This window comes from Loxodonta africana, chromosome 4 (genome assembly GCF_030014295.1).
Source record: "Loxodonta africana isolate mLoxAfr1 chromosome 4, mLoxAfr1.hap2, whole genome shotgun sequence".
NCBI lineage: Eukaryota > Metazoa > Chordata > Mammalia > Proboscidea > Elephantidae > Loxodonta > Loxodonta africana.
In genome coordinates this window covers 6,351,434-6,376,820 of record NC_087345.1, presented here as the reverse complement: position 1 = coordinate 6,376,820, position 25,387 = coordinate 6,351,434, and the positions used below count along the sequence as shown (strand labels likewise).

Genomic DNA, 25,387 nt, shown 5'->3' with positions numbered 1-25,387 from the left:
CCACGTGGCACGGGTCGGCCGGGCACCTCCCCGGGCACCTCCCCGCGCCCTGCGGCTCGTCCCCGGGTGCGTGGGCCGGAAAGGGGCGCCTGCTGGGTGTCCTTCAGCAGTCCTCCCGCGCTCGGCCTCAGTTTACCCGCCGGTCCCGCGGTCCCGGGCACTAGGTGGGACACCGCGGCGCGTCCCGCCCCCGCGCGCGGCCAATCGGGCTCGGCCGTCCGGGGGTGTGTCCGCCGGGCCTGGGGCGGGGCTTCCGGGAGGCGGCGCGGGGGGGATGCCGGGCGGGGCGGCGCGTGCCGCGGGGGGGCGGACCCGGGACCCGGGGACCGGGCGGGGTTGGCGCCGGGAGGGGGAAGCGGCGGGCGGGGCGGAGGCGGCAGGAGCGCCCTCCCCGGCGCCGCCAGCTCGGCGCGTCGGCCAGGAGGCCCGGGGCAGCGGCTGCCGCTCAGGTGCCCGGGGCGGGGGCGCGGGGCGCGGGGCGCGGGTTAGGCGGCGAAGGAGGGGTGCGGCGCATGCGCGCGGGGCGCGGGCTCGGGCGGGGACCCCGGCCTCTGGCGCCCCGCTCGGCCTCGCTCAGAGCGGCCGGCTGGGCCTGGCGTCCACTCATCCTCGTCCGCCCGGGGCCGGGGCTACGCGAAGGTCCTGGTGTCACCGACCTGGGGGTGTTCCTGAGACACCCAAGGCCGCCGAGGAGGGCGGCCCCGAGGACTGGTCGGCAGCCCCGAGGGAGGGGGCAAGTGCTGGCGCCCGGTCCATGGAAGAAACTCCGGGTGCGTTTGCGCCCGGGCCGCGGGCCGCCTTAGAGAGACGGTCTCCCCGCTCCCTGCGCGGTCCTGGACAGGCGCTGCTGCCGTGCCGGGTTCCAACGGAATAGCTCGCGCAGGCCCCGACGGGTCGGGTGGGTTTCTGCGAAGGCCGCCACGACCCTCGGAACACCGCCTCTCGGCGCCTTGGCCCGCGGGGCGCGGTGGAGACGGAGGGGTGCTGGCGGAAGGGCCGCCGTCCTGCGCTGCTGTGGTCCTGGCTTCTTGGACAGCTGCTCAGCCTGTTTTGCCAGCCTTTCTAATCGAAAGAGGGGAAAGTGCCACAAATGTCAAGATTCTTTCTTAGAAAAGGACATGGTTGTAGAGTGTCTTGGGCTTCGCTGGGCTTTATGGGGCTTAGGGGCTGCACGCGCCCACCTCCCAGCCCCAGTCCCAACCCTGCCCTCCCCATGTCCCACCACCCCCCACCCCGGGCTGCCTGCGAAAGGTTGCGCTGAGGAGCCGGGCACAGGAGGAGGGGCAAAGGGTTTTCGTGGGAACCACGCTGTCAAGCCGTAGCCTTTGCGCGAGGCAGGGGTTAGGTGACGTTCCTCTTGCAAGTTGGTGGAGAGTTGGGAGGAGTCCAGAGAACATATTGTAATAATTTTCTCCTTTACTTTCTTGCTGCCAAGGCTGGAGTTGAAGGCCCTACCTTTCCCGCGAAGTAACAGCTGTGGCGAGGCCATCTCAGAACCAAGAAGTCCCCGTGACAGGTAAATGGAAGGTTGAATTTACAGACGGTCCCAGATCGCAATAGTTCGGTGTTTGCTTGCGGCGCCAGCGGCAAGGTGGCTGTTAATGATTATTGTTGCTTTATGAAGCAATGTCAGCTATATTTTCAGTGAAGGTAAAACTGAATGTATTTTTTCTTGTAAAGTCCTGCCTTAACGTGTGGGTTTCAGGAAGAACTTCATTTCGTTGTAGGAGGCTGGTTTCAGGTTATTTACAACTAGACAAGGTCACAGAAAATGCTGTTATTTAATGGTTGCTTTTAAACGGTAGATACCACCGCAGAGGAGCGTGCTGTTTTTTAGCTGTTCTAATTCGAATGTGAAGGCTAAGCAGATGGCTTCTGGAGATAGTAGGGAAGCGCTAGGACTGCCAACAGCCAGGGCAGGGGTGGCCTGAAAAAGTCCCCAAATGATACAGATTTGTGTGGCCACTGTCCTGTGGAATACCAGAAACATTTCATGTTCTCCAGGAGACAGTGGACCTGACAAAATTCTATACAACTTTGCAGCCAAAGGAAGTTAACTGATGGTAGGAAAAAAAAAGTTTTTCTTTTCTCACCTGTTAAAGGTGTAGTCAGGGACATCCCATTACCATAAAATGGCTCTTTTCGCTAGCTCGTGTGTGCCAGGCTTGTAAGTAGGACTTGTAAGTAGGTTCTCTTTTCTTCTTCTGCCACAGTTTTGCTGTGTGTGTGTGTGTGTGTGTGTGTGTGAATGGATGTGTCCTTCATGGCAGGGGATGGATAGGGTTTTAACTTCCAAGGGGCTGGCCTTTTTGTGGAACCCTCATGCTAATTTTGTTGCAGTCAACCAGAGGATGTGGCCTGTGTAATTTCTGCTTTTTCAGAATCTGAGGGCCTCTGCTTTTATTTCTGTTTTTGGCAGCTTGGTGTAGTGTCAGTTTTGTAAATGTTCCATAAACGTTTCAAAAAAAAAAAAAAAAGGCAGAGTTCCTGTTTGTAGGAAAAGCATTTGCTGTAACTACTGTTTCCATCTGAATAATTGCTAAAACAGGCCAGGCTGCCTCCAAGGCCATGTGATTAGGGAAAATCAGGCGAAGAGTTTTAATTGACAATTTGAGTGTTGAAGGCACTTTGAAGTCAAGCGCAAACAGGAGGGAAAGCCATAGGAGGACAATATTTTAAAGAACTTGTCTGTCCTTCCAAGTACTTCTGTCTGGCGAGATGTGCTGAGCTGACAGCTGTAAGGAGTGCTCGGTATGTGAATTGCCAGGTCTGTGCTGCAGGTGACAGACTGGCACAGAGTCTGATTTGCTCTTTATTTGAAGGTGTGCTCCTTCTCTGTCCTCTAGAGTATGTAATTATGTAGCATCTTCTATCCCTGATACTTTGGTGCCCTGGAAGAGTTTGCGCTCTTCAAAAAGTGAAGGACTTATTCCCTCGCCATTTTTGTGGTGACCCTGGATTTGTTCTGAGGTCAGCAGAGAGCAAAAGTAATTGAAGACTTTGGTTTGCACCAGGGGGCAGGCTGGTACAGTGGGAAAGGTTAGATCGTTTATCACCGAATCTGGGGATCTTAGTTCCTGAGCGCCAGGCCCCAGGACCTTTGCCCACCTTTCCAAACTGCTGTTTTCTCATCAGAAGACAGTCCCTGTCTGAAGGGTTATGTGAAGCTCAACAGTGGTGACTTACGCGGAAACGCTTTGTCAAGTGTAGAAAACCACGCCTATCCCAGGACATGTCTCAGAGAGGAGGGAGACCTGCCACAGGCTGTCTGCGTTTCTCGTGGCACCAGCTCGGATACCTGTGTGATTTTTGCCTCAACTGTTTTAGGATTTTTCTAAGGCTTTCAGAAAGAAACCCAACACCCCCTACCCCCCACCCCCGTGCCGTACATACCAAAAGTTTTCATTTTTATCCTGAATAGGGAGTGAGAGTTCTACCCCAGGAGAACAAGTGTCCTGTGCGCTCCCTGCTTCTTTTGAATGTGAACGTGACCCCGGCTCCTGGTGGTACTGCATTGACCGCTGTCCGTACTCAGGTCTGTCTAGGTTATATACAGACCCAGCAAGGGATTGCTCCTCACCCTGGGGGACCTGCTGAAAGGCAGGGTCAGTGAAATCCGCCCAGACTTCCCGAAGCTGGAAGTGCTCCCATCTGGCCCTAGATCGCACCCTCTCGAGCCATCACTGGGCGCTGCCTTCCGCTGGGGCTCGTGGCCTGTCTGACTGCGCACCGAGCTAACCCACCGTCTGCAGGGATGACGCCCCCATCCGTTTCTGCCTGGTCGGTCCTTTATACTTTGTTGTTGCTGTTTGCCTTCGAGTCAGCTCTGACTCACAGCGATCTTATGTACGACAGACTGAAACGTTGCCCAGTGCTGTGCCATTTTCGTGATTGTTGATATGTTTAAATCCATTGTGACACTTAGTTGTGGTTGTTGGGTGCCATTGAGTCAATTTTGACTCATAGCGACCCCATGTGACAGAGTAGAGCTGTCCCATAGGGTTTCCTGGACTGTAATCTTTATGGGAGCAGATTGCCAGGACTTACCCCTGTGGAGCTGCTAGGCAAGTGCGAACCACCAACGTTTTGATTGTAACTGAGCGCTTAACCATTGCACCACCAGTGGGTACTTGTGAATGTTCAGGAATAAGTAAATGATGAACAGAATGTAATTCAATAAGGATTTATTGATGGGCGTCTGTGTTCAATTCCAGTATTCAAGTTTGGGTGGGGGCCAGCCAGGGGGTACCCCAAAGCAAGTAAAGATGGCAGCCTCCTCCTACAGCAGCAGGATTTCCCCTGGGCATTTTTGCAGCCTCCCTCAAGCCTAGGACAGCGAGAGCCCACCCCTCAGTCAGCTCTGCGCGGGCATGTCCCCTACACCCTGCCAGGCTTCCGCTATGGTGCCTGTTACAAGAGTGCTGCAGGGGTGGAGGTAGCAGTGGATACTATGTTTGGGGTAGAGATTCGGTGTCAGATGAGACGGCCTGAGACTCAAACCAAATAAAATGCTATTTCTTTCTGCAGGATGGTGGATTCAAATCCCAAACAACTGTCTCCCCCATCACTCCCCCACCATTCCCTATTGCCATCGAGCTGTTTCTGACTCACAGGGACCCTATAGAAAGCGCTAACCGAAAGGTTGACGGCTGAAACCCACCAGCCACTCCATGGCAGAAAGATGTGGCAGTCTGCCCCCGCAAAAACTATAGCCTTGGAAGCACTATGGGGCAGTTCTACCCTGTCCTGAAGGATTGCTGTGAGTCAGAATCAGCTAAACGGCAGTGGGAATCTTTACAGGCTGCCACATCTTTCTCCCACAGAGCGGCTAGGGGGTTTGAACTGTCAACCTTTTGGTTAGCAGACAAGCACTTAACTTCTGCGCCGCCAGGGCTCCTTAATAACTGTCTTAGTAGGAAAGAAAAACCCAAACCAAACCCGCTGCCATAGAGTTGATTCCACCTCATGGCGACCCCCTGTGTTATAGAGTAGAAGTGCTACCTGGGGCTTTCGTGGCTGAAATTCTTAGGGAAGAGACTGCCAGGCCTTTCTTCTGCAGTGCCAAAGGCGGGTTTGGATGCCAACCTTTCGATTAGTAGTTGATCACTACGATTTGTGCCACCTGGGGGCCTTGTAGGAAATAGAGAGATGTGTTAAAACCTTGGAGGTTGGGGAATCCTTATATTTAAATGGACCGGGGTCCTGTTCCTGCTCCAGTTGTGGAGATAAAGTGTGCACACCAGAAATTAGAGCCAACAGTGACTGAATGCCTTCTGCGTTCCGGCCTGCAGTGCTCATCTGACTGCTTGTATCTCGTTGCATCGTGAGAGGCTTTGCAGGTACAGAGGAGAGGTTTCTGCTTGGATTGCCTTCGCTCACCCGTTAACTTAGAGGCGGCAAGTAAGCCCTGGAGAGAATATCATTTTGAACAGAATGACTGCTTCACTCTGAGTTAATGAAGCTTCGTATGAATGATTTTAAATTATTATATAGTTGAATAAATAATATAGTTGTCCCTTTTTTTTTTTTCTTTTCATTTTTAAGAGTGTGTGAGACCCCAAGTTTTCCTGCAGCCCTTCATAACTGAAATAGCCCAGGGGGACATGGTAAGCAGAGTGAGGTGGCACATCACCAGGCCAGAGTAAAAGTGACCCAGTTACTTAAATATCAGCATGTGGGTATGTCCCTTGCTGAGCTTCCTAAGAAGTTAGCCATCTGCCTTATGTGAGAGTTTAAATGCATATTTACAATGAAGGGATACGGCTTCTTGCCAAGTACAGGATGGCAGGGTCAGAATCTCGATGAGCTGAAAGCAAGTTTTCTTCCATGACCTACATGTTAAATAAAGTGATTTTTCCCAGAGCAATCTTTAAAAGCTTTGTAGGCACTTCCTTTATTGAACAAGTTGACGTGTACTAGACCACCAGCCTAAGGTAAATACTCCCCTGGAGTGAGAGTAAACATGGTAAATTCCAGATGACGTCTCATCTGAGCGCATTTTAGGGTAAAGCTTGATAACTGGGTCAGTCTCTTGTTTATTTCCTCTCACTTTCTATTCTGTTTTCCTATCTGTGCGTTGAGGTTGGGGCTCACAGGAATGGCGCTCAGAAAACATTGCTCAGGGGAATGTGAGTTTTGGTTTGAGTTGACTCATCTCTCGGTGTGTGAAAACTATTTGCAATAGAATCAAACAGGGCAGTATTTGGCGTGTTTGCCATATTCTTTGAATTTTAGGATCAATGCAGGGAGGATCTTGCTTGAGTGTCATGATTGCCTCTTTTTCCCACCACTTTGAAAAATGTTATGGAATCGGTTGCCACGTTAGGCAAGGGAACTATGGGTTCTATCTCTGCCCATTGTGCCCACCAGGTGAGTCACAAGCAGGTGATCGAAAGTGCACAGAAGTTCAGAGCATGACATTCGTGGTCTCCTTTCCTGAGAAAAACTTGCTTTTTTGAGACTGTTTTCCAGAAAGGAGGATATTCTACTGCTGTCATTCTCAAATCGGAAAAACAGACCTAATTGGCGGGTGAATGATTTGGGAAAAGATAGCGAGAATGGCTGCACAAAGTGAAGAACGTCGTCAGTGTCACCAGACCGTGTAGAAGTTGTTGAGATGGCATGTTTCCTTATGTGTATTTTCATCACAATTAAAAAAAATTAAGTAAATTAACCAACCTAATCCTTTATAGGCAGTGAGCACACCTTCAGAGGCAGGTAGTTAAAAAAAAGAAAGTTTTGTGCAAAGCTGTTGTAGGTGAGTGCTTAATGGAGAGTGAGAGCCTAAGAAGGCAGCTTTGAGAAACAGGTGGAAGAAGAAGAGGAAGGTAGGGGGTACCGAAAAGACATTGGAAGCGAACGATACTTGAGAAAAAAGGCCAGTACAGACAGGGTGAAAAGAACCCGAGGGACAAGTAGTGATAAGGCTGTGGGGGTGGACATGTTGGTGCCTCGAGCGTTTGTCCAAACCGGTGAAAGAGGACCCCAGGCTCAGATAAGGCAAAGGTGGTGCAGGACCTCAGAGGTGGGGGCTGGGGTGGGGCAGGAGCTGGAAAGGAGATGGAGTTGGTGAGGGAAGTACTGCTGGCCCTCTGCTAAAACCAAACCCCTTGCCATTGAGTCGTTGAGTCGTTTCCAGCTCACAGTGATCCCATGTGTCAGAGTAGAGCTGAGCTCCTGTAGGGTGTTTTTTTTTGGCTGTAATCTTTACAAAAGCAGATTGCCAGGCCTTTCTTCTGTGGCACCACTGGGCGGGTTCGAACCACCGACCTTTTTGGTTAGTTGTCGAGCAAACCATTTGCATCACCTGGCACCTGGACCCTTTGCTCAACCAGCCTAAAAACCAAAGATTATGAGGGCCGGAGAAACAATAGGAAGTAAAGAGTCAGTGTTGGTGGGTTTGACTAAAGAGGAAGGTCACAGGTCCTGGCTAAGGTGACAGCAGACAGTGACTGGAGGAGGGTTACCGTGGAAAACTTTAAAATAAGAGCAGGAGTAATTCATTCAAGGAGCCCTGGTGGCACAAATATTTAAGCGATCAGCTGCTAACCGAAGGGTTGGCGGTTCAAACCCACTCAGCAGCTCCGTGGAAGAAAGACCTGGCAATCTGCTCCTGTAAAGAGCGCAGCCTGTGGAGCAGGTCTTCTCTGTCCCGTGGGGTCGCTATGAGCTGAAAACAACCCAGCAGCACCCAGCAACGACAATTCGGTCTAAGTCCCAGACTTTATGTACGTAGTTAGAGCACAGAGAGTATTCGGCAGGATGTCTGTCTCAGTCATCTAGCGCTGCTATAACAGAAATACCACCCGTGGATGGCTTTAACAAAGAGAAGCTTATTTTCTCACAGTAAAGTAGCTAAAAGTCCAAATTCAGGGCGTTGGCTCCAGGGGAAGGCTTTCTCTCTTTGTCGGCTCTTAAGGAAGGTCCTCAAACTTCCTCTGGTGGAGGAGCTTCTCAGGCGCAGGGACCCTGGGTCCAAAGGATGCACTGTGCTCCTGGTGCTGCTTTCTTGGTGGTATGAGCTCCCCAACTCTCTGCTTGCTTCCCTTTCCTTTTATCTCTTGAGCGATAAAAGGTGGTGCAGACCACACCCCAGGGAAACTCCCTTTACATTGGATCAGGGAGGTGACCTGAGTAAGGGTGGTGTTACAATCCCACCCTACTCCTCTCAACATAAAATTACAATCACAAAATGGAGGACAACCACAGAATACTGGGAATCATGGCCTAACCAAGTTGATACACATATTTTGGGGGCGACATAAGTCAATCCATGACAATGTCCATATAAGAAGACATGAATATGGTGTATTTCTTTCACCGTGGAAACACAGAGGCCTTTTGCCTGCTGCTTTCTCTGTGTTTAGATGAATCCAGCAAGGTTAGCTGTTAGTGTCTGGGTCAGAAATCTACGTGAAGGTGAATATTTAACCATATCCAAGGACAGCACAGGGCACAAGACGTAGAAGAAGAGAAAGAAGACTCCAGAAGGAAAAAAAATAGCCAAGGGAGAAATACAGCCATGGTGAAGAGCATGCTAACTAGGAAGTGTTCAGTTACTCCTGTTGGAATGAATGACTCAAACGTGGGCTTTCTGAGTCGGACGGATCATTTCCCAGATACTTCACAAAGTGCCAGTTGTGATGTCGAGTCTGGTGTGGTTTCTTCAAGATGAAACCTCTCAAAGACAAGAGAGAGGAATTAAAAATTAGAGCCAAGGACAGGAGCCAGTTTTAAGAGATGGAAGATGAAATTCTAATTGGAGGTGAAATACGTCCATTCCCTCTGTTGTTCTAAAAGCCGTAATTTTTGTTATTGTTGTTATTGGGTGACTCAGAGCGACCCCATACAGGAGCAGATTGCCAGGTCTTTCTCCCAAAGAGCCACAGGGTAGGTTCAAACCCCTGACCTTTCGGTTGGCAACTGAGCACTTAACCATTGCGCCACCACGGTTCCTTCTAAAAGCACCGCCCTCATCCCTGTTCAGATGAAGGTGACTTGCCCGAGGGCAGGTGCTTTATGGCTGTGCTGCATGCCCGGTCTGGATCCCTCCCCACCTCTCTCTCTTCCTGTGCTAGCGTTGCCCTCCCCCGCCATTACCTGGGTCCACCTGCCTTTTCCCGCCCCCTGTGGACACTGCACTCTGTTAACCTCTTGTGAGCTCTGGATTCCACATCCACCTGCCTCTTGCAAATGCCCGTGACCCTCTGGGAGGCTGGCAAACCCGTGTGTCCAGCCCCTCCCCCGAGCCTGACCTGCCACCCTCGTTCTTCCAGTCACCATCACTGGCCTGCAGCAGCCGCCTTAGAGACAGGACGAGGCTCAGGGCCCTTGGAAAGGTTGTTTAATGGGTCTGCGGATGGTGAATACTGGTGCTTCCCCTAGACCGTCATCCTGGCTCCTAGTGGGAACTCTGTCCTGGTACCTGCCTCCTATAACTCTCCAGCCTCAGTACTGACTCACCCACCTGATGTTCCTGAGTCCCTGGTGAGTGAGGAAGGCGTGGCCTGACCTCCAGGACCGACACTGTCCACCACCTCGCCTGGAAAGCTCTCCCTTCCCCGGCCCTCCTCCCTTCCACTGTCCCCCCATCCCCCACAACTTCTGTCCTTGAGATCTCAGTTTGAACCTCCTCCTAGGGAAACCTCCCCAAGGTTGGGGTGTCCTGATGTAAGTGCTCCTCTGAGCGATGACTTGGTTGATGCTGCCCTGCCTGATGGCACGCAAACACCCGGGAGGTCAGCAACAGCTGCTGCCTGGCTCACCGTGACACCTGCCCACAGGCGCTTCATGCCACTTTGTGCTGTTCCTCCTGGATTGCCTTCAGTTTGAGATGCCTTTAAGGCTCAATCAAATGCCACCTCCACCGAGAAGCCTTCCTTGAGCCCACCCCCAAACCAGATGCAGGATTTGGGTCCATCGACACCCTGGAGCACTTTGAATCGCTCTGATTCGACCCATCTGCCTTCACTTCTGCGGTGGTTTATTGAGGACCTCTCTCATTTCTTTGTTTGCTCATTCATTCATCCAACAAATATTTACTGAGCACCTGGAGTCCCTGGGTGGTACAAATGGTTAAGGGCTCAGCTGCTAACTGAAAGGGTGGAGGTTTGAGTCTACCCAGAGGCACCTCGGAAGAAAGGCCTGGAGATGTGCTTCCAAAAAGTCAGCCGCAGAAAACCCTCTGGAGCACCGTTCTACTCTGACACACCCGGGTCGCCAGGAGTTGGAGTCGCCTGACAGCAGCTGGTTTTTTTCACCGTGTGCCAGGCCCTGTTCTAGGTACTAGAAGAAGCAGTGGGAAAACAGCAGCGTCCCCTGCAGTTTAAGCTCTGCACCATGTGAGGAGTAAGGTTCCCAGCCTGGGAGGAGAGGCAGAAGGAAAACAAATAGCCCAGCTCCTCAGCGTGGTGAGGGATACCAAACCAAAACCAAACCCACTGCCACTGAGTCGATCCCGACTCATAGTGCCCCTATAGGACAGAGTAGAACTGCCCCGTAGAGTTTCCAAGGAGCGCCCGGCGGATTCAAACTGCCGACCTTTTGGTTAGCAGCCGTAGCACTTAACCACTAGGCCATCAGGATTCCTGGTGAGAAATAGGCTGAAGGAAAGCCAGGGAGGCTGCTCTCCCTCAGCACCCTGCAGCCCGGGAGCATGCACCGTGTCTCTACAGTGACTCAAATGTGGCCATGTGATAAATATTTGTCTTTAAAACTTGGGAACCAAACTGGGGAAGAGGAAAGAGTGAAGGAAAATACCCAGGAAATTTTAGAGCCTGTTTTAGTTGTTCTGATTATTATCTTGAAGGCATTAAGTGCTGGAGTTAAACTCCTTGTGACCCACTTCAGTCAGCAGAATTTAAATCCCAGGTGATTACTAACACTAATGACCTACAGGCAAGAAAACACCGGACATGGGGTTACAGGTCTGCGTTCTCATTGTCGCTGATAGTTCTAGCCTCGAGAGCAGGTACGCCCTCCAGGTTCGATTCTGTCGTAAAAAACTGAGTGTGCTATGAAGCCACCATCTCCCTGATACCAAAACCAGGTAAAGACATCACAAAAAAAGAAAATTACAGACCTATATCCCTCATGAACATAGATGCAAGAATCCTTAACAAAATTCTAGCCAATAGAATTCAACAACATATCAAAAAAATAATCCACCACGACCAAGTGGGATTTATACCAGGTATGCAAGGCTGGTTTAATATTAGAAAAATCATTAATGTAATCCACCATATAAATAAAACAAAAGACAAAACCACATGATCTTATCAATTGATGCAGAAAAGGCATTTGACAAAGTCCAACACCCATTTATGATAAAAAAAACTCTTGCCAAAATAGGAATTGAAGGAAAATTCCTCAACATAATAAAGGGCATCTAATAAAAAAAAAAAAATTTTTTTTTTTTTTTTTTTTATACAAAGCCAACAGCCAACATCACTCTAAATGGAGAGAGCCTGAAAGCATTTCCCTTGAGAAGTGGAACCAGACAAGGATGCCCTTTATCACCGCTCTTATTCAACATTGTGCTAGAGGTCCTAACCAGAGCAATTAGGCTAGACAAAGAAATAAAGGGCATCCGGATTGGCAAGGAGGAAGTAAAATTATCTCTATTTGCAGATGACATGATCTTATACACAGAAAACCCTAAGGAATCCTCCAGAAAACTACTGAAACTAATAGAAGAGTTTGGCAGAGTCTCAGATTATAAGATAAACATACAATAATCACTTGGATTCCTCTACATCAACAAAAAGAACATCGAAGAGGAAATCACCAAATCAATACCATTCACAGTAGCCCCCAAGAAGATAAAATACTTAGGAATAAATCTTACCAAAGATGTAAAAGACCTATACAAAGAAAACTACAAAGTACAAGTGCAAGAAACTAAAAAGGACCTACTTAAGTGGAAAAACATATCTTGTTCATGGATAGGAAGACTTAACATTATAAAAATATCTATTCTACCAAAAGCCGTCTATACATACAATGCACTTCCGATCCAAATTCCAATGTCATTTTTTAATGTGATGGAGAAACAAATCACCAACTTCATATGGAAGGGAAAGAAGCCTCGGATAAGCAAAGCATTACTGAAAAAGAAGAAGAAAGTGGGAGGCCTCACTCTACCTGATTTCAGAACCTATTATACAGCCACAGTAGTCAGAACAGGCTGGTACTGGTACAACAACAGACACATAGACCAATGGAACAGAATTGAGAACCCAGATATAAATCCATCCACATATGAGCAGCTGATATTTGACAAAGGCCCAGTGTCAGTTAATTGGGGAAAAGATAAGTCTTTTTAACAAACGGTGCTGGCATAACTGGATATCCATTTGCAAAAAAATGAAACAGGACCCATACCTCACACCAAGCACAAAAACTAACTCCAAGTGGATCAAAGACCTAAACATAAAGACTAAAACAATAGAGATCATGGAACAAAAAATAGGGACAACCTTAGGAGCCCTAATACAAGGCATAAACAGAATACAAAACATTACCAAAAATGACGAAGAGAAACCAGATAACTGGGAGCTCCTAAAAATCAAACACCTATGCTCATCTAAAGAGTTCACCAAAAGAGTAAAAAGACCACCTACAGACTGGGAAAGAATTTTCAGCTATGACATCTCCGACCAGTGCCTGATCTCTAAAATCTACATGATTCTGTCAAAACTCAACCACAAAAAGACGAACAACCCAATCAAGAAGTGGGCAAAGGATATGAACACGCACTTCACTAAAGAAGATATTCAGGCAGCTAACAGATACATGAGAAAATCTCTCGATCATTAGCCATTAGAGAAATGCAAATTAAAACTACGATGAGATTCCATCTCACTCCAACAAGGCTGGCATTAATCCAAAAAACACAAAATAATAGATGTTGGAGAGGCTGCGGAGAGACTGGAACTCTTATACACTGCTGGTGGGAATCTAAAATGGTACAACCACTTTGGAAATCTATCTGGGGTTATCTTAAACAGTTAGAAATAAAACTACCATACAACCCAGAAATCCCACTCCTCAGAATATACACTAGAGAAATAAGAGCCTTCACACAAACAGATATATGCACACCCATGTTTATATTGCAGCTCTGTTTACAATAGCAAAAAGCTGGAAGCAACCAAGGTGTCCATCAAGGGATGAATGGGTAAATAAATTGTGGTATATTCACACAATGGAATACTACGCATCGATAAAGAACAGTGACGAATCTGTGAAACATTTCATAACATGGAGGAACCTGGAAGGCATTATGCTGAGTGAAATTAGTCAGAGGCAAAAGGACAAATATTGTATAAGACCACTATTATAAGATCTTGAGTATTAGTATAAACTGAGAAGAACACATACTTTTGTGGTTACGAGGCGGGGAGGGAGGAAGGGTGGGAGAGGGTTTTTTACTGATTAGTTAGATAAGAACTGCTTTAGGTGAAGGGAAGGACAATACTCAATACATGGAAGGTCAGCTCAACTGGACTGGACCAAAAGCAAAGAAGTTTCTGGGATAAACTGAATGCTTCAGAGGTCAGCGGAGCAAGGGCAGGGGTTTGGGGACCATGGTTTAAGGGGACTTCTAAGTCAATTGGCAAAATAATTCTATTATGAAAACATTCTGCATCCCACTTTGAAATGTGGCGTCTGGGGTCTTAAATGCTATCAAGCGGCCATCTAAGATGCATCAATTGGTCTCAACCCACCTGGAGCAAAGGAGAATGAAGAACATCAAGGTCACACAATAACTATGAGCCCAAGAGACAGAAAGGGCCACGTGAACCAGAGACCTACATCATCCTGAGACCAGAAGAACTAGATGGTGCCCGGCCACAACCGATGACTGCCCTGACAGGGGGCACAACAGAGAACCCCTGAGGGAGCAGGAGAACAGTGGGATATAGACCCCAAATTCTCACAAAAAGACCAGACTTAATGGTCTGACTGAGACTAGAGGAATCCCGGCGGTCACAGTCCCCAAACCTTCTGTTGGCCCAGAACAGGAACCATCCCCGAAGACAACTCATCAGACATGGTAGGGACTGGACAGTGGGTAGGAGAGAGATGCCAATGAAGAGTGAGCTATTTGTATCAGGTGGACACTTGAGACTGTGTTGGTATCTCCTGTCTGGAGGGGGGATGGGAGGATAGAGAGAGTTGGAAGCTGGCAAAATTGTCACGAGAGACTGGAAGGGCTGACTTATTAGGGGGAGAGCAAGTGGGAGTACGGAGTAAGGTGTATATAAACTTATATGTGACAGTTTGACTTGATTTGTAAACGTTCACTTGAAGCTAAATAAAAGTTAATACAAAAAAAAAAAAAAACTGAGCGTGCCCATTGCTCGCTGAAAGGTGAACCTGAAGGGATAAGAGAAAGAGGGTGTCGTTAGCGAAATACCGTTTGGTTCAAGAGAAGTGAGTGAGGAAAACCTTCCCCAGACGAATGCGAGGCTATCAGCAAAGCCCTCTTCCAGGTTAACAGAGAACTGCTGATGAGTACCCGGGGCTGTAGCAGGTTTCTTACTTTTCTTGGCCGGGTGGTGGGGAGGGAGGCAGCTGTATCCTGCCCTGGGGGGAGGGGACCATGAACCCCCCCCGGGGTATGAAGTGGGAACAAAGCTGGCTCCCCGATATCCTTGAAGTTCTCACCCTCACTACCCTCCTCGTGGGTTTGCCAATGGCGCTGGGCGGGCTGCCAACACCAGACTCACCACTTCCTAACAGACCCCCTAGAAAACTGGGCAGGTGGGTTTGAGTTTGCTTGTTTGCTTCCAAGTTTCCTGAGAAATCATTTACTTACAGCAGAATTCATCCTTTTTTAAGTGTACAGTTCTGGGGGTTTGGAAAACATACAGTCTCCGTTTCCTTGCTGGTTGTTATGGGGGGCACTCTCAGGTGTTGGGGGCAGCCCACATTCCTTGGCTTATGGCCCCTTCGTTTTCAAAGCAGTGGCAGGAAGAGTCCTTTTCATGCTTTCTGCGTCATCTCCTGCCTTCTGTTGCATCTCCTTGACTCCAGCCAGAGAAAGTTCTCTGCTTTTAAGGGCTCGGGGGATTTGATGTGGCCCACCTGGGTGATCCAGGTTCCTCTTCCACCTTGAGATCCCTAACCTTAATCACACCTGCAAAGCCCCTTTTGCCTTGTGAAACCACACATTACAGGCTCACGGATTAGGGCACGGAGAGCTTGGGAGCTGCTCTTCAGCTGCTTTCTGCCCTCATGGATTTACAGACGAGCCAGTTGCCGTCAATTCCGACTTGTGGTGACCCCATGTGTGTTAGAGTAGAACTGGGCTTTATAGAGTTTTCATGGCTGTGACTTTTCAGAAGCAGATTGCCAGACCTTTCTTCCAAGGAGCCTGTGGGTGGGTTCGAACCACCAAACTTTTGGTTGGTAGCTGAGTGCTTAACTGTTTACACCACCCAGGGGCCCCCAAACCCATTGTCTTTAGTCAGTTCTGATTCATAGTGACCCTATAGGACAGAGTTTCCAAGGCTGTAATCTTTACCGAAGCAGACGCTGTATCTTTCTCCCACAGAGCGGCTGGTGGGTTCAAACCGCCCAACTTTCGGTTTACAGCTGAGTGCATAACCACTGCACCACCAGGGCTCCTTCCCAGGGGCCTCAGGGACTCCTTTTTTGCAGTCTAGTGGGAACCAATCCTTGCTCAAGGAGGCATGGAGCGTTGAGACCGCTTACGTGTCCTGTTCATCCTTGGACGGGGGACCTGTTAAGTGCCCGGCGGTGTCAGTTGAGGACAAACGTCCCTGCCCCCACGGCACACCTGCCAGCTAACGTGGCACTGGTGATACTGACCGCACGCAGGGTGGTGTGAGTTTTAGGGGACAATGTATAGAAAGCACAGTCCAGTGAGTGGCAGAGTCTGGTGGCTCCTCCTTTCCCTCCACCAGGCTGGCATCCAAAGCAGAGCTGGTGCTGTGGCAGAGCAGTGTTTGCAAGTCAGGAGGGCATGCCAGTGTCCAGGTGGTGGTGGGCCCAAGGGACCCTGTCAGCTCCGTATCCCTGTTTACAGGAAAGAACCCATTGCTGTTAAGTCGGTTCCGACTCGTAGTGACTCTGTAGGACAGAGTAGAACTACCCCATAGGGTTTCCAAGGCTGTAATCTTTATGGAACCAGACTGTCATATCTTTCTCCTGAGGGGCAGCGGGTGGGTTTGAACGCCGACCTTTTGATTAGCAGCTGAGCACTTAACCACTATGCCACCAGGGCTCCTTTCATAGGAAAGAAGGACATCGTAAGTGCACTGTGTTCCCCACGTGGGGAGGCTTTCCCTGATCACCTTATTTAAAACCGCAGCCCCTCCCCAACTTACTGCCATCTAATATAATCTGTGTTATTTGCTTGTGTGTCTGCCATCTGCCTCCCCTCCCTAGGATGGCAGGCCTGTGAGGGCAGGGGTATTTGTCTCTCTTGTTCACTCCTGTGTCCTTAGTGGTTGGAATGTGGCCTAGTTTACCAGTTGTCGTCAAGTCAACTCAGACTCGTGGCAACCCCACGTGTGTGTCAGAGTAGAACTGTGCTCCACAGGGTTTTCAGCACCTGATTTTTTGGAAGTAGGTCACCAGCCTCTTTTCCAAGGTGCCTCTGGGTGGGCTCAAACCTTCGAAATTTGGTTAGCAGCCAAGCTTGTTAATCCTTTGCGCCACCCAGGGACTGTGGCTTAGCATAGCCCCATTCCTCATTGCTATTGAGTCAATCCCAACTCATAGCAATCCTGTAGGACTGCCCCACAGGGTTTCCAAGGAGCAGCTGGTGGATTCGAACTGCTGACCTCTTGGTTAGCAGCTGAGCTCTTAACCACTGCTCCACCAGGGCTCTGGCCTGGCATAGGAAGAACCTAAAAAAATACCTGTTGAACGAATGGAGCCTTCCTCTTCACTTAAATCTACTTTTTGAAAAGATGATAATTTTTCTGTTCTAAAATTTCTAATCAGCATTTTAATTAGAAAGTTATTATTTTAACAATATTGGCTAGATATGTGGTGACCTTAATGATAGAAATATAATACTAAAAAAATCAAAATCGTTGCCATCAAGTCGATTCTGACTCATGGCGACCCCATGTGTTACAGACTAGAACTGCTCCGTAGGGTTTTCTTGGCTATCATCTTTATGGAAACACGTTGCAAGAATTGTTTTCTAGGGTGCCAATGGATGCGCTCGAACCGCTAACCTCTTGGTTAGTAGGCAGGAGTGAACCACATATACCACCCAGGGACCTCTCAGTTGCTGCACTTTAGTTAAAGTACACCAGCATCCCAACACAGTTCACATTTCCATTACTACGGCATGTTAACCATGAGTAATTGCATAATTACTATGCAAAGACATTTGACTGTGTGGGTCATAACAAATTATGGATAACATTGCAAAAAATGGGAATTACAGGGAACTTAATTGTGTTCAGGAAGAACCTGTACATAGATCAAGAGGTAGTCGTTCGAGCAGAACAAGGGGATACTGTGTGGTTGAAAGTCAGGAAAGGTGTGTGTCAGGGTTGTATCCTTTCTCCATACCTATTTAATCTGTATGCTGAGCAAATAATCCGAGAAGCTGGACTACATGAAGAAGAACGGGGCATCAGGATTGGAGGAAGATTCATTAACAACTTGTGTTATGCAGATGAGACAACCTTGCTTGCTGAAAGTGAAGAGGACTTGAAGCACTTACTAATGAAGATCAAAGACCACAGCCTTCAGTATGGATTACACCTCAACATAAAGAAAAGAAAAATCCTTACAACTGGACCAATAAGCAACATCATGATAAACAGAGAAAAGATTGAAGTTGTCAAGGATTTCATTTTACTTGGATCCACAATCAACGGTCATGGAAGCAGCAGTCAAGAAATCAAATGAGGTATTGCATTGGGCAAATCTGCTGCAAAGGACCTCTTTATAGTATTTAAAAGCAAATATGTCGCTTTGAGGACTAAGGTGCTCCTGACCCAAGCCATGGTGTTTTCAATCGCCTCATATGCATGTGAAAGCTGGACAATGAGTAAGGGAGACTGAAGAATTGATGCCTTTGAATCATGGTGTTGGCAAAGAATAATCAATATACCGGGGACTGCCAGAAGAACAAACAAGTCTGTCTTGGAAGTACAGCCAGAATGTTCCTTAGAAGTGAGATGGTGAGACTTCGTCTTGTGTACTTTGCACGTGTTATCAGGAGGGGTCAGTCCCTGCAGAAGGACATGATGCTTGGTAAAGTGGAGGGTCAGCAAAAAAGAGGAAGCCCTCCAACGAGATGGATTGACATACTGGCTGCAACAAGGGGCTCAAGCATAGCAACAATTGTGAGGATGGCACGGGACCGAGCAGTGTTTCGTTCTGTGGTACATGGGGTTCCTACGAGTTAGAACCAACTTGACGGCACCTAACAACAGCAACAATTGCAAAAAGTGAAATATTCCTGCTAGCTCTTCAGGCCACCAGTCACTACATAAATGACAGCTATGCCTCATCAACAGTGACCGATCACGCCACTTCTTTCAAAGTCTGCTTGTGACTAGTCACTATGCACCTGTTCTGCAGTTTATGCACAGACAGTAAAGGGTGGAGATGTGTTGCCTCCTTGTCTCCCACCGATAAATCCGCTTGACACTTTACAAAAATGGCAAACCCAAAGGAAATTGGCCAACGAAGATGAGAGTGAAGCAAAGAATTGAAAAGCGATAATGCTGGAAGAGTAATTTGAATTAAACATACCCAGTGCTGTTGAGCAGATTCTGACTCATAGCGACCCTGTAGGACAGAGTAGAACTGCCCCATAGGGTCTCCAAGGTTGTGATCATTCCAGAAGCAGACTGCCACATCTTTCTCCCGTGGAGCAGCTGGTTGTTTGAACTGCCAACCTTTCGATTAGCAGTCGAGTGCTTAAATACTGTGCCAGCAGGCCCCCCGAATCTAACATAGGTGGAGTTATGAAAGAAAGAGCTGACCGCAAGGTTGTTAACACTGCCACCTTTGGAGGGGCTCTAGATTTGCAGCCATAGGCACTGAGTGAAAGTGAATTTATCAGCAAAGATGAGCAAGGTGGTTGTGATGAAAAGGATGGAGATAGTCCAGCAGACGTGGTGCCAACAAAGAACGTCACATTAAAGGAACTCTTGGAGATGTTCCGTGACATTGGAAACGCGAAGGATGAAGTGCTGGAAACTTAAAAATGAGTGTGGCAATTGGCTAAGGCATAGAGAATATGTTCTGTCTGTCTTGTTGTGAGGTGGTGTCGAGTCGGTTCTGACTCTTAGCGACCATACGCACAACAGAATGAAACATTGCCCGGTCCTGTGCCATCCTCACAACTGTTGTTACGCTTGAGCCCATTGTTGCAGCCACTGTGTTAACCCATCTTGCTGAGGGTCTTCCTCTTTTCCACTGACCTTCTGCTTTATCAAGCATGACATCCTTCTCCAGGGACCGGTCCCCCCAGATAACATGTCCAATGGACGTGAGGGGAAGTCTCGCCGTCCTCGCTTCTAAGGAGCAGTCTGGCCGTACTTCTGCCAGTACTCTCTACACTGTTAGGTCATATGACAAGAAGACCAGGAAGCATTGTTCAGACTACCCTTGATAAGTTTTTTACAAGGAAATAAAATGCTTTAATTCTCAATGTTTCTAATGTTTTAAATTAAACCAGTTGCCTTTGAGTTGATTGCAACTCGTGGTGACCCCATGGGTTTCAGAGTAGAACTGCACTTCACAGGGTTCCCAAGGGCTATGACCTTTCAGAAGTAGATTGCCAGGCCTTTCTTCTGAGGCACCTCTGGGTGAATTCGAATCACCGCCCTTTCAGTTAGTAGCCAAGTGCTTAATCTTTTGCACCCTCCAGGGGCTCCCAATGTTTTAAATTAATTACAGTGTACCAAGTAGGTACTAATTTTACTATCCTTTTTACTTTCCTGTGTCTGTACAACCAAGAGTAAGAGAGTTTTTAATGTTTAGACAAAAAAAAAATTTTTTTTATAATTTTTATTGTGCTTTAAGTGAAAGTTTACAAATCAAGTCAATCTCTCACACAAAAACTTATATACACCTTGCTACATACTCCCAATTACTCTCCCCCTAATGAGACAGCCTGCTATCGCTCTCCACTCTCTCTTTTTGTGTCCATTTCGCCAGCTTCTAACCCCCTCTACCCTCTCATCTCCCCTGCAGGCAGGAAATGCCAACATATAGACAAAAAATTTTTAAGTTTGTGAAATTATTAAATTGCTTTATGCAGTTTTTGCTTACATGATCTTTTTATTGTCTCACTCTACTGTGTGAAGCAGGAAATAGTGCACACCAAAACCAACCAGGCGTGTGAGGAGAAAAGACGTCATCAACTAGCAGAAATAATAAACGACAGAAACAGACCCATGTACACTTTCAAAGTATACACATATACTTTAAAATAAGATTGCCTACTGTAGTCAAGATAATGAAAGATAAGACTGAGAATTTTGGTAGCACACTAGAAATTATATTTTTTAAAAGGGCATTGGTTTGAAAAAAATAGCCAAACAGAAATCATGACACTGGAAAATACAAAAACCAGTACTACATACTCTGTAGATAGGTAAAAGGGCAGAGTAGACATGACTGAGAGAGAATTGCTGAATTGTAAGATAGATCAGAAAAAGACACTAAAATGAAGCACAGAGACAAAAGGATGAAAATACAGACGTAGAAGATGTAGTGAAAAATTCTATCATCCGTGTAATTGGAATCCTAGGAGAAGACAAAAGACAGAATTAGGCTGAAGTAATGTTTGAAGGGATGTTTGAAGGGAGAGCAGCTAAAGTTTTTGTAATACTGATTAAAGACATCAAGTCACATAATCAAGAAGTCTAAAGAACCACAAACCAGATTAAAACAAACAAAAATATGAACCTAGACACATTGCAGTAAAACTTTTGAAAAACCATACATCAGGAGATAATTTTAAAAGAAGCTAGAGGTTTTAAAAAAAAAAACAAAAGACATTACCTTCACAGCAACAATACCTGAGGGCTGATTTCTCCACCAAAACCCAATCATCTATATGCCAGAAGACAACGAAAGGACACCTTCAGTGTGCTGAAAATTAAAGGGTTTAATTCAGGTTAGTTTAACATTTAAAAAGTAATAAAGCATCAAGAAATATGAAATGCTTTGGGATAGAATGTACAAGATCTGTACACTGAAAATATTTGTAACAATGCTTTGCTGAGAGAAATTAAAAAAAATAAATAAACAAATGGTGAGATATACCATGTTCTTGGAGCAGAAGACTCAGTATCATTACGATGTCAGTTCTTCCCCAAATGATCCACAAATTCCAAGCAATCAAAATCAAATTCCAGAGGCTATTTGTAGGATTTGACAGGCTGATCCTAAAATTTATATGGCAATGCAAAGGACCTTGGGTAGCTAAAACAACTTTGAAAAACAAGAACAAAGTTGGAAGACGTAGACTGTCTGATTTCAAGACTTATAAAACTGTGGTAACCAAGAAAGTATGTTATTAATATGAAAATAGACAAACAGATGAATGGAACAGAATAGCAAATCCAGAAATAAACCCATATATATGTCTATGGCCGGAGTCCTAGTGGCACAGTGGTTAAGAGCTATGGCTGCTGACCAAAAGATCGGCAGTTTGAATCCACCAGCCACTCCTTGGAAATGCTGTGGGGCAGCTGTACTCTGTCCTGTAGGGTCGCTATGAGTCAGAATCAATTCCATGGCAGTGGGTTTGGTTTAGTTATATATATATATATATATGTATATATATATATATATATATATATGTATGTATATGTATATATATACATATATATAGTCAACTGATTTTTCTGCAGAGTGCTAAGACAGCACAGTGGGGGAAAAAATAATCTTTTTAACAAACGGTACCGGAACAATTGAATAGTCATATGCAAAATAATGAACCTTGACCTCACTTCACACCATATTTAAAAAAATAATAATTTGAAATAAATCATAGACATAATTGTAAAAATTAAAACTATACAGCTTCCAGAAGAAAACATTCAGGGTTTGGCAAAGATTTCTTAAATATGATTCAAAAAGCATGAACTATAAAAGAAAAAATAAATTGGACATCATCAAAATTAAACAATTTTGCTCATCAAAAGACGCTATTAAGAAAATGAAAAGGCAGGCCACAGAATGGGAGAGAATATTTGCAAAACACATATCTGAAAAAGGACTTATATCTGTACTATATAAAGAACACTTACAATTCAATAAGAAGAGAAACAACCCAATAAAAAATAGGCCAAAGATTTGAACAAACTCTTCAACAGGGGCATTGAGTGGCAAGTAAGCACATGAAAATATGCTCAATATCATTAGTCATTAACCAAAAACTGAACCAGTGCCATCGAGTCCGTTTTGACTCATGGTGATGCCATGCGTATCAGAATAGAACTGTGCTTCTGTAGGGTTTTAAGTGGCTGATTTTTCAGAACTAGATCACCAGATCTTTCTTTTGCAGTTCCTCTGCGTGGACTTGAACCACCAACCTTTCTATCTGTAGCCGAGCACTTAACTGTTTGCACCACTGACCAACTCCCGTTAGTCATTAGGGAAATGCAAATGAATAGTAGTGAATGTTACTGTTGTTTGTAGAGAGACATCACTATACACCACCTAGAATTACTAAAATTAAAAAGACTGACCAAGTGTGGATGAAGATAGAGAGCAATTGGAATGCTCATATACTGCCGATGTGAATGTAAAATGGTAAACCACTTTGGACAACATGTTGGCAAGTGAAAAAAAACTTACAATATCATAAAAAATATCATATACATAGGAATAAACCTATAAAAGGTAAGTAAGACCTCTACTCAGAATACTGATAACATTTTTGAGAGAAATAAAGATAACCCAAATAAAACAATGGCTATACCATGTTCATGGAAGGGACAATTCAGTCTTGTAAAGCTGTAGGTGTCTTAGGAAAGGTCTCGTATGCCATGCAACAGATACTGACATCTGTCACCAAGTACATGTAGACATCCCGAGTGTGTTTATCAGAACTGTGTGGACTCTACAGAGTCTACTGCAGACATTTAAACGACTCCGTTGTTGTAGTTGCTGTTGAGTTGACTCCCACTTAGGGCGACCTTATATACAAGAGGAAGAAACTTTGCCTGGTCCTGTGCTGTCTTCAGGATCATTGACTGAGTTCATTGTTTTGGCTGTTGTATCAGTCCATGTCATTGAGGGTCTCCCTCTTTTTGCTGACTCTCTACGTGGACATCTCAACCATGATGTCTTTCTCCAGCGATTGGTCTTTTCTGATGATATATTCAAAGTAAGTGAGACAACCTCTTGCTATCCTCCTTTAGGGAGTATTCCGGATATATTTCTTCAAAGACTGATTTGTTCATTCTTCTGGCAATCCATGGTATATATCAATTCAATTCAAATGCATTGATTCTTCTTTTGTCTTCCGTGTTCATTGTCTAACTTTCACATGCATATGAGGCAACTGAAAAGACCATAGCTTGGGTCAGGCACACCTTAGTCACCAAAGTGGCGTCTTTGCTTTTTAAAACTTTGAAAAAGTCTTTTGCAGCAGATTCTCCCAGTATGATACATCATATGGTATCTTGATTGTTGCTTCCAAGGGTATTGATTGTGGAGCCAAGCAAATGAATGACCCTAATGTCCCAAAATGTACCCCCTCCCAGGGCGGTCGTAGGATGCACTTTCCCCGTGAAAATTGGTAGTCTTCACTGGGCTTCTCTCGTGGGCCCATTATTGAACATGACATGAGTAAAATTTTTTAAGAAATGGAACAATGTTCAGAACCTAGTGCCAATACTAGATTTATTCAGTAAATATTTGTTGAACACCTGCCTTGCATAGGGAGGAAGGAGAGCCACGTGACATTCTGCCTTAAGGAGTTACAAGTCAGCTGGGCAGGAGCCATGGTGGTGCAGTGATTAAGAGCTCAGCTGGTAACCAAAAGGTTGGCAGTTCAAATCCACCAGGCGCTCCTTGGAAACCCTATGGGGCGGTTCCACTGTGTCCTGTAGGCTCGCTGTGGGTCGGAATCAACTCAATGACAACAGGTTTGGCTTTTTTGGTTTTGGGGCAGAAAGGGCAGCAATCGATATCAGGGATGTGAGTCACAGATTCTGGCAAGTGTTCTCTCCCTCAGAGCCGTAGGTCAGGAGCTGTGGAAATTCGAAAGGCGGAGGGGTCCTTCGACCTGGGTGCATCAGCAAGGCTTTCAGGAGGAATTGGCCTTTGAGTTTCCCCTAAAATGTATGGGATGGGAGGTGTTCCAGGCAGAAGGAGTAGGATAAAGGAGAGGAGCTGGGAAGCCTGGGGTGGGGAAGGCAAATGGTGAGTAGTGTATCTTGGCCAGAAATAAAGAGAAGATGTATTCATTCAACATCAAATATCATCAAATATTTATTAAGTTTCTTCTCTGTGCCAGGCATCTTTCTAAGCACTGGGGATACATTTGTTGTTGCTGGGTGCCATCGAGTGAATTCTGATTTGTAGCAATCCCGTGTGACGGAGTAGAACTGCCCTATAGGGTTTTCTTGGCTGTAGTCTTTACAGAAGCAGATCACCACATCTTTCTCCCTCAGAGCTGCTGATGGGTTGGAACCGCTGACCTTTGGGTTAACAGCCAAGTGTTTAACCATGATGCCACCAGGGCTCCTGTGCGGGTACGTAAATGAGCAAAAAAAATCGCGAAGATCCCTTTCCTGGTAGAGCTGCATTCTGGTGGGGAGAGACAGAGAAGAAGGAGCACGGTGATGTAGCACGTGACCTGGCGTGAAAGAGATGCTGATGCCGTGGGTGGAGCAGGTGCGGAGAAAGCATGAGCTCTGGAGCCCCAGGTGGGGTGGGGCACTGCGGGACACTCAGGCAGCCTCATGGAGAAAGTGACGTTTAAGTTCGGACGTGAAGGAGGAGGAACGTGGTCAGCAGGTAGCAGCATGGGCAGTGTTCCTGTCAGAACAGGCAGTGGCCCTGGGCTCCTGGGAGGATCAGTGAGGAAGTGTGACTTGGAGGAAAGACCTGTTGAGGACGAGGACAGGAGGTCATGGAGGGGGGTGGCAGGTTGTGTAGGACCTTGGAGGACCATTGTAAGGACTCTGGTTTGTACTCTGTGTGAAAGCAGCCCCGGGTGCTTCCAGGTGGGGGTGTGACGCACTCTGATGTAGCTGTTAGCATGCTCCCTCTGGCAGTTGTCAGGGGCCAAGGGCAACAAAGACAGAAGCCAGCAGTCCGGTTAGGAGGTTAACTACAAACGTCCAAAGGCTCCAGCAAGTGAGGTGTAACAGTGGGAAAGCCCTGGACTGTGTGGGGCAGGGAAGCCAGGACTTCA

At 46.7% G+C, this 25,387-nt stretch overlaps 1 protein-coding gene across 3 annotated transcripts in view; it reads left to right on the top strand.

Annotated features, from left to right (window-relative positions):
- Positions 1–390: 390 nt before the first annotated feature.
- Positions 391–25,387, top strand: part of PPARA (peroxisome proliferator activated receptor alpha) — an 84,931-nt gene continuing 59,934 nt past the window's right edge. The window contains exons 1-2 of one of the 3 annotated variants that reach the window (XM_064283373.1): positions 391–449; positions 1,436–1,516. The gene's annotated coding sequence lies outside the window, so the exon portion shown is untranslated. Of the gene's footprint in view, positions 450–582; positions 771–998; positions 1,517–25,387 lie in introns of those variants that run through there. The other 2 variants (XM_003420893.4, XM_023540004.2) reach the window with 2 other exon arrangements.